Source organism: Elephantulus edwardii, unplaced genomic scaffold (assembly GCF_000299155.1).
Source record: "Elephantulus edwardii isolate Elephantulus edwardi_28Jun2011 unplaced genomic scaffold, EleEdw1.0 scaffold00182, whole genome shotgun sequence".
In the NCBI taxonomy this organism is placed as follows: Eukaryota; Metazoa; Chordata; class Mammalia; order Macroscelidea; family Macroscelididae; genus Elephantulus; species Elephantulus edwardii.
The window spans coordinates 4371492-4382719 of NW_006399932.1; the positions used below are offsets into that span (position 1 = coordinate 4371492).

The window sequence follows — 11228 nt, forward strand, 5'->3', positions numbered from 1 at the left end:
ATTTCTTTAAATTCCTCTGTATCTGCCAATTCCTTTCTATATAATGACTCAGTATATTCCTTCCATCTTCTTTTAATACTTCCTGGAATGTTATAGTAGTAATAATAACAGTTCTGATCAGTGTTCATTGGAAGTTTGACTTTTTGGAACTTTTTGGAATTTTTCACTCAGTTCCTTCTCTATCTCTATCCTCTCTCACAGAAAATCAACTAGCCGACTGACTGGAAGAGATTCATTTTTGTTCCCACGACAAAGAAAGATGACTTGACAGAGTGCGGAAATTAGGGAACAATACCATTAATATCACATGCAAGCAAGATTCTGCTGTAAATTATCCAAAAATGAGAGAACTGCCAGATATGTAGGCTGGATTTAGAAGAGGTCATCGTACTAGGGATATTATAGCTAATGTTATATGGATCTGGGCTGAAAGCAGAGAGTACCAGAGCAATGTCTATCTGTGTTTCATTGACTATGCAAAGGCATTTGACTGTGTGGATCACAGCAAACTGTGGCTGACTCTGAGAAGAATGGGAATCCCAGAACACTTGATTGTGCGTATGTGAAGCCTGTCCTTGAGCCAGGATGTAGTAGTCAGAACAAAGCAAGGAAACACTGCATGGTTCAAAATTGGGAAGGGTGTATGCCAGGCATGTGTCCTATTTCCATACCTTTTCAATCTACATGTGGAACAGATAATCCAGGAGGCTGGATTCTATGAAGAAGAATGTGGCATCAAGATTGGAGGAAGATTCATCAACAACCTGCCTTATTTGAGGAGGGCCTGAAGCACTTGCAGCAGAAAGTGAAGGACTGTAGCCTTCAATATGGACTAAAGCTCAACATCATGCAAACAAAGATTCTCATCTCTGGGCCGACTGAAAACATTATGATAGACAGTGAAGAGATTGAGATTGTTAACAGCTTTAAATTACTTGGTTCCACAATCAACACTCTTGGTGCCAGCAGCCAGGAAATCAAAAGACATATTGCATTGGGAAAGTCTGGTGTCAGGGACCTCTCCAAAGTACTGAAGAGCAATGATTATCAGTCTGGAGACTAAGATGCCCCTGATCCAGGCCATAGTCTTCACAATTATTTGCTATGCTTCAGAAAGTTGGACAATGATTAGGGATGATAGAAGGACAGCCTTCGAGCTGTGGTGCTGGAGAAGAGTATTGAATATACCATAGACTGCTAAGAAAACAAACAAGTTAGTCCTAGAGAAAATGAGGCCAGGCTCTTCCTTGGAGGCAAGGATTCTGAAGCTTCGTCTGACATATTTTGGGCATGTTGCAAGGAGGGACCAGTCCTTGGAGAGGGACATCATGCTTGGAAGAGTGGAGGGACAGCACAAGAGATGAAGACCCTTGGTGAGATGTATTGACTCAGTGACTTGGGGTTATGGGGATAGGTGTGTCAGAGACAATAAGATTGGCATAGGATAGAGCAAGGTTTGGAGCTGTTATACATAGGATCTCTATGAGTGTAAAGGACTTAACAGCACATAACAACAGCAAAACAAACAGAAAATTTAACATTGGCATAGAGTTTTAACCTTTCAGGGACTCTGAAAAGCTGTCCTTGGAGAAAATGTTGCTGATCCGAAGACCATGCCTACCTCTCTGGTAGTTTGAATCCACCAGTGGCTTTGGGGGCGAAAAATGAGCTATGTACTGGAATGCAACTTACAGCCTTCGAAAATCCACTGCATTTTCTGAGTCTATTCTGACTTGAGGACATTGAGTTAGACTGATCCATGCCAACCATGTTTAGGAAAAATAGTTTTGTCGTTATAACTACAGGGATATTTTTACAAAAAACGAAGACATTTCTGCTGAGCCAAAATTTTCTAGCTCGTCATTCTGTTGTGTCACCCCATCTGACAGGGTCACTCAGTGCAGTCGCCCCCCACCTACACCCCACTCCTCCTCCACAGGGACCCCACTGACAGGGGATCCTGAAGAAAGGATTCTGTTCTCCAACAACACATTTCATCACTTTGAGGTTCACACTGGGTGTGTTTTCATTTTGTTTCCTCTTGCAGTGTCAATCCCTTTCTTCTCAGAAAGGGAGCTTCAGAGGTTGGCCTAGGTCAAGGTTAGGAACTTCCTGCCCTTGAGCAGCTAGGAGTTCACCTCCTAGGAGAACTTGCAGAGGCGCAGGCGCACTCCTCCGTGCTCGTTCACGCTCTTGCAAGCTCATCCACGCTCGTCCACCCTCGCCCACATTGATACACCCGCGCGCCTGGCTGCACGCCTGAAAGCGCCTTCCCTTCAGCTGAGAAATGAGCCATTGCCAGCCAGCGCTGGGCTCTGTGACACCGACGACCGGCTCCTTGGCCCGCTGCCCCGCGTGATAATCTGGAAGCGATCAGCGGAGGAAAAAGATAACACAGCTGTTATTTTCAAGGAGACAGGTCCCGGTTTTTCTACCTGCCAACCACGTTTCCTCTGAGGAGTTTTTCCACAAGTGCTGTGAAAGAGACCTTTTTAATCTTGTTTCAAAAACCTGGAGCCCCAAGTTGTTCCAGATCTAGGGGAGAGGAAAAAAAAAAGAGCCAGGGGAAACGTGCATTGCCAAGGAGCTGGGGGGTTTGTAAGAAAATGCAGGCGGGGGAGGGAAGGCAGGCGCAATGCCACTGCCCTCCGTGTCTTTGCTTTGCATGCACTTGGGAGGACTCAGTGAACTTGGCCTCTGAGTGCTCTCACCAACAAGTATAAGATGGTTTGGAGTAAGGGTGGAGGGTGTTTTGGAGGCTGGTGAACATAAATCTGTCAGTGGGTGATTTTCTGACATCTGCCTGAAGCAATTGAAGACAAACGCAGGAGTGGTTGGAGCCAGGGATATGCCTGACAATGCCTGGGAAAGCCTGAGCTGAGAAAGTCGCCTGGGAGACTGTTGCGCAGGAGGAAAAGGATGTGTCAGTAATAAACAGTTTTTAATTTGAATTTGAATCTAAGAGGATAGTAGAGAAAAATCAATCAGAATCAAGATCTTGGGAACTTAATATTGCTTTTGTTAGGAGTAGATGGGTACTTTTAGATCCTGGCAATGTTTTTTTTGCCCACTGGGCATCTTGAGCCACTTACTCCTGTCACCAGGCTGCCTTTAGCTTAGCGACAAGGCCTAAGAAGTCCCCAGGATTCAGTTCCAGAGGTTTTTCTAAACCCAACAACAGCAAGCAACATAGCAAGCTCTGGTGGCCTAGTCTATAGGGAGTTGAGTTGCTAACCCAAGGTAGCAAGCACCTCTCTGGCTCTTTGAATCCAAATACAGTTACAAGGGGGAAAGGTTCTGTGCAATTTACCACCTTGGAAACCCAATAGAAAGTCAGCTATAAACCAGAAAATTTTCTTTCTTGGTATCTGACAGTTACCAATTATAGCAGCTGTTTCTGCTACTTAGTATAGTACGGACAATCCAACACCCGTTACTGTGGCTGCATTTAAAAACCCTTGTAAAATTTCTTGTTAATTTACTGTTGAATGTATGTGGTATAAGGCAATTGGGGGACTGGGGCTCCTCCAAATCTCAATTTCCTAAATTTTAAAATGGAGTATGTTTTGTCTTGCAAGCATGTTGAAAAGAGTTGGCACACAGTAGGGCTAACAACGAGTATGACTTCCTGTCCCCCTCCCTTCATGCCCCTTTTCATTCTGAAGTTAAGTTGTGATTTAGGGGTTGTCTTTTCTGGTTGCTTTGTTACAAAATTGACATCCGTGCTATCGACATAGGAAATTTGGCAACAATACAAAGAGACCCCATGTTTTATGAGATTCATCCCGTCTCTTCCCTTGACAGTATTTATCCTTCGATGGTTTGCTTTCTGCTGCCTTTATCTCTGCTTCAGCACAGTGCTTAATTGGCATCTCATCTGGAAAAGGTTGAGAGGTGCTGCCCACAGGGATCTGATTACTTATGATAGTGTAGTGTGAGAAATCTCCATCTGCAGGAAACCTGAGTGGACACAGCGGGTGACAGCTTTTGAATCTGAGATGGACTTTTGGCTGTTGCTTCCTCACGTGTCAAAGAGCAACAGCTGGTTTCTCTCTTACTCTACCTGGGGCATTCCATAAACTTCAAAACACACTTAGGGTGAACAAGGGGAAGAGGTTCTTCCTGATACTATTCTTGACTTCCTGCTTCTCTGAGTTCTTAAAGCAGGAACAGCTGCTGTTAGACAGCAGGTCCTTGAATGGCGTAAAAGGCTTCCACTTGACTGCTAACCTAAAGGTTGGTGGATCAAACTCACCCAGTGACGAAGGGGAAGAAAGGCCTGGCAATCAGCTTCTGTAAAGATTCCAGCCAAGAACATCCAATGGAGGTACCCTGTCATACATGGGATCACCATGAGTTAAAAATTAACCCAGTGGCAGCTTGTATATGCTCCGTGCATTGTTGTTGTTGTTATGTGCCGTCGAGTCGTTTGCAACTCATAGCGACCCTATGTAAAACAGCCCTAAACTCTGCTCTATCCTGTGCCAATCTCATTGCCTCTGACCTACCCATCCCGATTACCCCAGTCACTGAATCAATCCACCTCCTGCACTGTCCCTCTACTCTACCCAGCATGATGTTCCTCTCCAAAGACCTGTCTCTCCTTACAACATGTCCAAAGTATGTCAGACGAAGCCCCAGAATCCTTGCCTCCAAGGAGCAGCCTGGTTTAATCATCTTTATGATGAATCTATTTGTTTTCTTGGCAGTCCATGGTACATTCAATACTCTTCTCCAGCACCACAGCTCAAAGGCGTCAATTCTCCTTCTATCCTCCTTAGTCATTCTCCAACTCTCTGATGCATAACAAGTGATTGCAAAAACCATGGCCTGTATCATTAGAATGCAGATAAACAGCATTAAAAAGCAGTGACTTTTTCCTTATTCAGACATAGATTGAATCTCAGCTTCACAATCCATACTTAATGTAAGTTTGTGCTTCTTGGTTTACTTGTTCTGCATCTAATTTCCTCAGCTTAGTTCTTTATTGTATTATTATGAAGATTATATTAGAGAATGTATGTATTTAGCGCAGTCCTTTGGAAGTGAGTAAGCTTTTAATAAGTGTTAATTACTATTAATATACAGTACATTTTTTATGTCATTGTTCTGTTCATGACAGGTTTTCTTCTTCAACTCAAAGGAGAGGAATTACTTTTTATATTTCTTCAGTCTCATGACATCAACACAGTGCTGCACGTACTTAACACACATAGAGGATGTTGTTGTTGTGTGTTGAGTCAGAGCTGACAGCTATCCTCCAGCAGGTTTTTAGAGGCATTAAATTGCACAGGAGGAGATTGCCTATCCTTCTCCCTTGAAACAGCTAGTGCATTTGAACCATGTGCCTATGGGTTGGCAGCGCAACTGCTTACCACTAAGCCACCAGAGCTCCCACAAATAGAGGATAGTCACTTAATATTGTAACTACTGGCCTTTCATTACAAAGCTGAGTCAGCCAATAGCAAGGGGGAAATTACACCCAGGTTTACTTAAGGCCCTGTTGTTAGCTGCTATCACTTGGTCACTGACTCATGATGATTTTATCCACAAAACAACAAAAGTTGTTCGTTTGTGTGCTATTTCCATGATTGTTGATGAACTGAATTGCTGTCATCCAAAGGATTTGTACTAACTGATTGCAGAAGAAGATCATTAGACCTTTCTTCCTAGTCTGTGTTAGTCTGGAAGGTAGTCTTCCAAGTTTTCATATCATGGCAACAGACAAGTCTTCACTGACAGGCAGGTAATGACTGAGAGTGAAGTGACTTGACTGGGAAGTGAACCCTGGGGTACCACATGGAAGGCTAGACTTTTACCACTTAATCACCACCACACCAGTAAGGATCACTAATCATTTTGAAAATATATTCCAGATACATTTTGGAGTTTGTGAGAAATACTGTAACAGTGCCTGATGTTGTTAATCCCTGTTGATTCAGACTCATAACAACTCAGTGTGCGCTAGTAGAATTGCTCCGTAGCTTTTCAAGCCTGACTTCTGAAATGTCTATAGATGGGTTTGAACCACCAGCTTTTAGTAGTTCAGTGCTTAATTCATTGTGACTCCAGAGTGTCCATGACAGTGCATAATATGTTCCTAATAAATTCTTGCATAAAAGCAACTTTTCTCACTGAAATGAAGTTATGCAGATTTAGAATCTTTACAAAATGAATTCTAGTCTTTTATTTGAGTTCGTAAGTTTGGAATGGCTCTGACATTCTGATCTACCACAGCCCATATTTCTTTTCTATAAGTCTTCTGATATTAAGATCATTCCTTCATCTCCTATTGCCACAGAGGGATGTTCAATTTGATACGTGAGTACTGTATTATTGATGTAGCCAATCTGCAATGCATTGGCTCTGAAGAACAGGCAGCAATAATGGTGCTTCAGCAAACAAGATGCAGATGTGCTGGAAATATCCAGCCCAGTCCAAAGTATAATTCAAAAGTGAGTAGGTGTTATTTGTAGGAGTATTTGAAATTCTTTCCTACATTTCCAAATATGTTTACAGCAAGCCTTGAGGCACTTTATCGATAGCTGCCATCAAGTTGACTCTGATTCATGCTGACCTAATGTATGAGCAGACCAAACATTGCCCAGTCCTGTGTCATCCTCTTCATCATTAGCCTGTTGGAACCAATTCCGGTGGCTGTTTTGCCAGTTCATATCGCTGGAGGTCTCCCTTCCTCTTGCTGACTTTCCACTTCACCAACCATCCATCCCCTCCTCTGGGGGCTGAACCCTCATGAGGACATGTTCAAAACAAGGGAGTGAGACGGTGTTCTGTTATGACCTATCACACTTTCATTGGTTAATTAGTAGAAGTGTATTCTGAAAAAGAAGGAGAAGGATGAGGAGGAAGAGGAAGAGGAGGAGAAGGAGGAGGAGGAGGAGGAAGAAGAGAAGGAAGAGGAAGAGGAGGAGGAGGAAAAGGAGGAAGAGGAGGAGGAGGAAGAGAAGGAGGAGGAGGAGGAGGAGGAGAACATTCCTAGGCCTTTTCCCCTAGTCTGTCTGAATCTGAAACCTGTCCATTGTCCACTATGAGTACTTGAAATCCCAGTGAAAGAGCTTTCAGGAGCACAGTGAAACTCCATGTCACCACAGCTTGACAAACTGAGCTGGGTGACTAGGAATTCAATTAATTTGAAATGAATTTAAAAATGAAAGCATGTTTGTTTGTTTTTTTAAAAAAAAATTCATGATTAACAGCACAGGTATTTTCAACTTCACTGACTCTCCACAGGGCCTCACATTTCTGCCACAATGTCCAGCTCTCAGACTTGCCTGAGAAGAACTGGATCCCAGGATTTGATCTTGGGGGCAGGTTTAGGGTGAGAGACACTGAGAGCAAAGCCAGTTCCTCTTCAGGGTTTGTGTATAGAATGTTCTGTTTCTGGTCACAGAGTTAAATGCTGGGCTCTTAGAAGAGCCAATGACAAGATCCTAAATTCTAAGCTGTCATGTTGGAGAGGGAGAAATTTCAAGGTTCACAGAGGTCTAATTGCTTAAGGTTTTGTAGACTGACAATATAACACCTTGAAATGATTATGTGGGAAAGAAAATGAATAGTACCAGACAAATTTCCCAGACATCATCTACTCAGATCCAGAGTCTGGACTGACATTCTTATCTGTGGCATTTCAATCAATTCAGCCTAAAGGAAAACAACTTATCTGTACTCGAAATGTGCTAATTCACTTGGTGGAGTGACATTTGAAGTCATTCCAGTTTCTTTGAGGTTAGGACTTAGAATATACTAAGACCTGCTCTCTAGCTTGGGAAAGTTAAGAAGTCATAGGGTAGAAGTGGAGGACCTGGAGAAAAAGGCAACAGCTGCTGTAGTTGGTGGATTACATGTTAGGCTGCTAACTGAAAGGTCAGAAGTTCAAATCCACAGGCCACTATAAGGGCTCTTTTTAAAATGTACAGCCTCAGAAATCCATTGGAGGGCTGTCATGACTCAGAGTTATTTAACAACAGAGGATAAGATTCAGGCTGCCACAGGAATCCCAAAGGTGCGGTAGAGAAAGCCCTTTCTGCTGAGCAAAAGAGCCAGCAATTTGTACCCATCATCTGGTCTGCTGGATAAACATGGGCAGATCTGCTTTCACAAAGATTTGCAGCCTTGGGGAACCTGTGAGATAATTCTGCTTTGTCCTATCGAGTCACGATGAGTCAGAGTTGACTCGATGATCATGCGTTTGGTTTAGCCAATTAGGGTTGCCGAGGTTCAATGGAAGAATTCTCATCTTTCCTGCGGGATAACCAACTTCAATTCCTGGCCATTGTCCGTCAAGTACAAGCATCACTTACCTATCAGTGAAGACAGTATGTTGTTATAATGTTGAACAAGTTTCATCAGAGCTTCCAGACTCAGATGGACTAAAGTGAAAGACCTGGTGATGTAACTTCTGAAAAATCAACGCATGAATCACAATGCTTTGATCTGCAACTGATAATGGGGGTGGCATAAGACTGAACAGTATTTTGTTCCATTGAGCTGACTCAACAGCACTTAAGTAATACTTCAACAAAAGCAGTTTTGTTTACCACGTTACTCGGTCCATATAAAAGGCCTGTGCATTAATGACAACTGAAAAATAACTATAATTTTTTTTAAAAAAGCTTGTATCTTACAGATTAACTGTGTGTTTTATTAATTCATTCTACGCATTTTCATAGTATACTTTTAGCCAAAATGAATGTGGTCATAAATTGGATAATTTTTACCTGTCAGTATGAATAGATTGCAATTTTGCTACTCCTGTGATTTCAAGATTCTAAGTGGAAGGTAGGTTTGCTTTCATTATTATCCAAGTGTAGATAAAGGGAAGGCTTCCATAGGCCTCTAAGAAAATGCCTCTTCTAGCCCTCAGTCTACTTACAGTTATCATAGGGGGATTTTTGGAGAAGGTGAAGGTAGATGTAGTTGAACACTCCTCATTCCTTCTGTTCAACCCACACTACTCAGAGGTGCCCCACGATTTCCCCATTAAGTCCAGGAGCTGCATTATAAAGGAGGAATGGTTACCTTCTCAAAGTGTTGTGTCTGTTGTTAACCTGCTTGACTAGTTCACAGGGACTTGTCCTGCTAACCCAAAGGCTGCCCCTTTCCCCTGGCTGTTTACATCTGCCAGCACCTCTACACGAGACAGATAAGTGTCTTCTCCACACCATTGACAGACTTGGAAACACGTGGAAGGTCAGCTATGACAGTGTGAGTCCATTTTCAGTGTTATTTCAAGTTTTTGGTGACAGTGTTAACTGATAGAAACTATTAAGTAGCATGGAACTTGGAATATGAGTAGACTGAAAATGTTTATTCTGATGGAGATAATTCCCTTTTATACATCTTTCTACTACAGACAAGTTCCTCCCTCCCTTACTGCAATCTTTTTTATTTTATTTTTAAAATACTATTTTTATTGATATTGTAACAAATATTTACAGAAAAATTAGATATCCGTTCATTCATTGTTGTACCTTTTCCTCCCTACCTCACACATTAGCTTATCTTTTCTCTTTAAAAAGATTCTTTCACTGTTATACAATTTCCTCTCTCTCCCCATCCCCCAGTCCACTTTGCTATGCACCTCTTATTCTGGACTATTGCCATGTAAATAATGCCTAATCATATATTTCTTTTAGACAGTTCTTTTCCTCATCTATTTCAAGGTAGTGTTTATTATTCATCCCCTCTTTTCTTAGTTTCTCCCCAATCCCCACGTTAGTCCTTCTTTATAACAGTGGTATTATGTAGTATTTGTCCTTTTGTGACTGGGATATTTCACTCAGCATAATGTCCTGCAGGGTCACCCATTTTGTAGAATATTTTATGAGTTCCTTATTTTTAAGTGCTGTGTAATATACTACAATTGTGTGAATATACCACAATTTCTCCATCCATTCATTTGTTGACGAGAGCTTGGATTGCTTCCATCTCTTTGCTATTGAGAATAACGCAGAAATACAAATGGTGTACATCTATATGTTTGGGTGGCAGTTCTGGTTTCTTTAGGGTATATTCCCAGTAGTGAAATTGCTGGGTCACATGGTATTTCTATTTCCAACTTTTTAAGAAAGCACCATACTACCTTCCAGAGTGGTTGCACCATTTTACACTCCCACCAACAGTGAATAAATCTTCCAAGTTCTCCGCAACCTCATCAGCATTTGCTATTTGCCCTTTACTGCAATCTTGATGCAATACCAGGCTTACACATTCAGCACAGTTTTTTATTTTTAATTTTTTAAAATAATTTTAATGAACATTTACAGAGATTTTGGATTTCCATTCATTCATTGCTGCTCTTCTCTCCCTGCCCAGGCCTCCCCACCCCCACCCCCAGGTCGTTCCTCTCTTTGAAAAGTAAAAGACACACTCCCTCCACAATTAAGGTTGCATAGTGAAATGTACTTGGGGTGGTGGGAGGGGTGCAGGGGGATTGTGTATCTGCACTGATTTTAAAAGATGTGTCTGATGAGGAACAGTTAGTTTCCTTCTCAAAGAGGAGAAAACTTTGTAGTAGGAAATCCAAAGGCCCTTTACATGCCAGAGGATACAGGCCCAGGAAGCTGGTGGTTTCGGGAATTAAAGCTAGAAGTTTAGGAGACTCTTATCTCACATTGGCCATAGATCCATACTCCTCCACATCTTCTCTCTGCTGTGTTACAGCTTCCATTTCTGCCTGCATGTCTTACATAAGCAAAACCAGTTGCCATTATGTTGACTCCAATTCAAGGAAAGTCCATGTGTATCTGTAGAATTACACTCCATTGAGTTTTCAGTGACTGTTTTTTTAGAAGTTGATCACTAGGCTTTTCCTTTTAAAGCATATCTGGGTGGATTTGAACCTTTATGCTTTTGGATAAAAGCCCAGCACATTAACTGTTTGCATGACCCAAGGACTTCATCTTCCACAAGGACTATGACAAAGCTAGTTTCCAGGATTTAGGAAATATGGTGAAGGTTGTTCCATACTGAGATGTCAGGTCAAGTACAGGCCCATATCCTGATATAATTATTGGTGAGTGAGCAATTCATGCTTGCCCACACTTGTAGTCTATGTAAGCAAAGGCAGCTTTTTAAGAAGGAAAACTTTCACTTCCCACAACAGAATCAAGTTTGTTTAACACTTCTAGTTGTGGATAAGTAAAGAAGACAGTGATTCTTAAACTGAGCAAAAAATTTTATGAGTGGAAGGGCTCAAGCAACATGAA

At 41.9% G+C, this 11228-nt stretch overlaps 1 pseudogene; it reads right to left on the reverse strand.

The window, feature by feature from the left end:
• Window positions 1-10702, reverse strand: part of LOC102863841 — a 78707-nt pseudogene extending 68005 nt beyond the window's left edge.
• Window positions 10703-11228: the final 526 nt, after the last annotated feature.